This window comes from Microplitis demolitor, chromosome 5 (genome assembly GCF_026212275.2).
Source record: "Microplitis demolitor isolate Queensland-Clemson2020A chromosome 5, iyMicDemo2.1a, whole genome shotgun sequence".
Lineage (NCBI taxonomy): Eukaryota > Metazoa > Arthropoda > Insecta > Hymenoptera > Braconidae > Microplitis > Microplitis demolitor.
Window position 1 is genome coordinate 13,501,277 of NC_068549.1, and position 4,553 is coordinate 13,505,829.

Here is a 4,553-nt window from a genome sequence, read left to right on the forward strand (position 1 = left end):
AATTGAAAATGGTAGTAGAAAAAAACCACGAACAGTTAACAAATTTAAATATATGTTACATAATACGTGCGGATTTGATAGTTTGTGTGAAATTTTGTCATTTGGGTATTTGAACTTTCAAAATTTAAAAAATTTCATCGATTCACAGAGTCAATCCAAGAGTTTTTTTTCATGTATTACACATTATGCTCAGTTTGGAGCTTTAGCACCATTTTATCAAAAAAGGATCGAATTATTATTTACTTTATATCCGGGTCAAAATGGTACAATAAATTGTGCGGATGATATTAACGTATTAATGCAGCGACTATTAAATAAATTTCCATACAATTCAAGCATTGTAGAGTTAACTTGCACAAACCGTTTATGCAAAAAAAAATCAATAAAAAAATTTGCAACATTAAGCATATCAGCAAAGAAAGTCTGGCAGAGTGGAATAGTCAAGTTACAGGACAGTGTTTCAGATGCATTGAAAGAAGAATCATCACTCTACTGTAAATCGTGTTCACAAAACTCTGGTCAAAAATCTACTTTTATTAATGCATTTATATGCTTAGATATAAGTCATTTTTACATACCTTCGACTTCTCTCTCAAAACTTCATAATAATCAACGTTTAACGGAGAATTTGGCAAGTATCCCAACAAAATTAAAGATACTTGACAAAAATTACTTATTATTTGGTTTAGTAGAGTTTGTGCCACCAGTATATTTGAATAGTGTCGGTCATTATGTAGCTTATACAAGATCGATCAACAATAATTGGCTAAAAATTGATGACTTGGTTTCAAAACCTAGCCCTTGTAATCCCAAATCAACTAATATTAACATTTCCTTATTATTTTATGTTTTAATTTGATAATATCTATTATGTTTTATAAACTAAATTAGGGTAAAATATAATAAAAATGAATTATTGACCTGTTTAGATAAAATTACTTTTTTTTAATTTCGAATTTTATTAAAAATAAATTATAAATATTTGCAATAAGTTTATTAATGTAGTAAGAATTAAGTTAGAGCTCAGATAAGAATTTAGAATATATTTCTTCTCAACAGTGACATGCATTGTAATTTCAAAAAAGATTATACTGTAAGTAAAAAATTCACAATTTTTAATATAATAACTAGCTTTATTAAAAAAATTTGATTATCAACAATTGAATGAAAGAGAATAATTTAAATCGTGAATTATTACGAACTCTATATTACAACAGAATGATACCGATTTGTGTCCTTTAATTACATTTATTTTACACATATCTTGGATGAAAAGTTTATATTTTAACTATTTACCATTGTAATATGTAATTGTTAATTAAAGTATAGTAACCTGCATAAACTAAAGCAGTAAATTTACTTCGATTTAATGGCGGGGTCCAGTGTACATTCATTGAATGCAATGGAGGAAACGACACACCCTGAAATTATTAATTAATTTTTTAAATGTAGCTTATATTATAATTGCTAAAAATTTGAAATGATTAATAATTTATAAAAAAATTATAATCAATAAAAAAAAATGGTAAATTGCTTGTACAATTAATTAAATTATTTCAAGAAATATTGAAAATTTGAATTTAACTGAAAGTAAGTTTTAATACCAAATATAAAAATACCTCAGTAAATCCTTCAGCAGTTCTTACAGCTAAAAACGGAACAAAATTCCAGTAAGCAGCAAATAGGCCTACTACGGTTAATAGAAGAGTTAAAAATATGCCGAAACCGTAAACTAAGTTACCGTGGATTTTTTCATCCATTCATCTATCCAGAACATTTCCGATTACATAGCCAAAAGAAAACAAACCCAGTATTATTACTTGGGTCATATCTTTCCAATTGAACTCTCCTGGACTCTGTAAAAATGAATCCTATTATGTTTTCTGTTTAATATTCATAAATTAAAATTTTTTACAACAATATTAAATGATTAGTATTCAAATAATTATAAACTAAGTAGTAGAATAAAAAAATTTAATACTAAAATCCACTAGGATAAACGGTTGATTGACAAATAAAAAATAATAGAATATTCACTACAATCAAAATCTTCAATTAAATAATTTTATTCAATGGGATTATTTATTAAAAAAAAAAAAAAAACTTACAGGCAGAATGTATCGTTGACAGGAGTAATTTGTGGACAGACATCGATGGTATCATTGACGTCATTATTATTAGAGTAGATCATCTGATTATCCATAGATACAATGGCAATCAATAGATCAACTCGTTTAGCATAGATCAGCGCGAATCATAGAAATTCTAAAGATGTATCTCGCTTTCACAAAGGATTTTGTGTCCCCCGGTATCTGCCTCAATGTGACTGTTAAATAATAAGCAAAAGTTGGTTATATTATAGTTAATAATCTACAAATAATAAAAATGGGTAAAAATATAGAAAAATATTTTTATATTTGAATAGTGATAACAAAATTAAGTATACCAAGAAATAATTGTTGTGAAGAGTTAATGTGATTTGCTATGATGTGATTAAATAAAAAACAATATGCCAGTATATTAATATGTTGGCGATAGATATTAACACGTGCTCAATAAATTTATGGTCAGAATTGATGTAATGTTTATCAACATACTTACACTTTTTGATGGAATCATTGATACAGAGTGGCACATTGTCGTGAGTAAGTCTTGAATCTAGGACTTCCATTGTCAATCACAGTATCAAATGACAATTATTGAAATTCACTTTATATACATTTCTCCATTATTTCTTAAATTTAAGATAAATTTGAATAATTTACTTTTAGATTTTAGTTAACTGGTGTTAACCGAAATAATAAAGGAGCACCAAGTTAACGCTGCAAAAGTTTCTTTCTAAAATGTTGTGACACGCTAGAGCTAAGATGGTGGGACTGGATGATTACTTCATTGAATACAATATAATAGCAATTATTTATTGCTTGTCTGTGGTCCGATATAGGAAAATGTTATGACTATGCCTTACACTTTTTTATCCGTAGAACCGAATTTATTAAACACAGATGTACTCTTACTGAATTGCATAGCGAGATTTCAGAATCGCCGTTATAATCAGGTCTGGTTTTGATAGCAACTCTTATAAACGAGTATATGTCCCCCAAGACTTTAGCTTTCGAAAAATACACTTGGTCTTCTGCATACTTGCGTCCAAGATAATTGACTGATTTTTTTTTTGCCAATACGAAGTATTGATTCCGATACCTTGCCGTCAATGTTCCGGTGCTGTTGATGGTTAAGTTCATCTTGATTAACAGTATTTTCAGATGCTGGAGTTACTGTCACGTCTTCCATATGATTCAATTAACCGATTGATAACAATTTTTTTATTTTTATAAGTACTTGGAGCAAATCCACAATTAATATTGATTTTTTAAATTCGCAATAACTATTTGTATAGTTAAGTTAGAATACAATTGCTTTGGTAATTTAATTACATCTATTTATTAATACTCTTATATAAAGAAAAACGTGATCATAAAATTATTGGCTCAGTTAGCATCCCTTTTATATAGAAGTAATCCTAAAATATGAATAATGTCATTAATAATTTACAAAATTAGTCACTAATATTTAATTAAAGTGCATACCTTTTTTGAGTGAATGTTGAATATGACAAAAAAAACAGCTTTTCTCTATTACTAATAGATAACTTTACGAAATAGAACACTGTTTGATTTCAGGATCATTAAAATTATTATTTTTTTATAATTATACACCGAGCCTAAATAGAATATAACAATAAAATGTTTGTTTACAAAGTCACATACGCATGTAACCTAATATCCCACTATGTCTCGTCCTCATAAAAACGACAATCAAATTGTCGCGACGATGACGTCACAATAGTCATTCACAGGTTTAAAGGTGCAAAATAATTATTTATATTATTAATTAATTAAAAACGGTTTTATGAACAAAACAATTATCAATTCTTATAGATAAAAGGAGGAGCAATTTTTTGGCAGCAATTACGGTCCAAATAAGTCTTTACAATAAGAGATAATTGGAAATTTTATTTTGATTTTTTAATTACGATTAATTAATTAATTATTAATTATAGAAGTAGAGCAATTGTATATTTCGAAAGAGCAATTCATGAGCAATTTTTTGGCATTTAGTTTTTCAAAAAAAATTAATTTTTGGCGTCAACTTGTTTATGGTTGTGAACTGTCTCTTTTTTGAAAAATTTAGCTTAGATACTTTTAAAGAGTTTGTTATTCATACTATTTGTTTTTTTCATGTCAGTAACTGGATTTTTGTTCAATTATCACATTTTACGATTGAAGTGTAAGTGTCATATCAATTTAGAGTTTTTATTTTGATTTGTACTTCATTTGGCGTAATATATAAGCTGTGGAATGTATATATGTTGATATTGATCAATTTTGCTTTTAAATTTTCTTGCATTTGTTGCGTTGGCTACATTTTCGTTCGAATCTCTCTTAGGCACCCATCTATTGGAAATACATCAACCGGTGAAGCATTTGGCTGCTTAGCCAAGCTAATGAAGTTAATCTGTTAAATTAGCTAAGCTGACGAGCGAGCCAGCT

At 27.6% G+C, this 4,553-nt stretch overlaps 1 long non-coding RNA gene across 1 annotated transcript; it reads right to left on the bottom strand.

Moving 5' to 3' along the window:
* Positions 1-1,010: 1,010 nt before the first annotated feature.
* LOC106693794 (uncharacterized) lies at positions 1,011-4,110 on the bottom strand. The gene is made up of 5 exons (XR_008403719.1): positions 3,591-4,110; positions 2,602-3,523; positions 2,109-2,326; positions 1,620-1,856; positions 1,011-1,421 (listed from the first exon to the last, which is right to left on the bottom strand). It is a non-coding gene; the product is annotated as an uncharacterized LOC106693794 (long non-coding RNA).
* Positions 4,111-4,553: the final 443 nt, after the last annotated feature.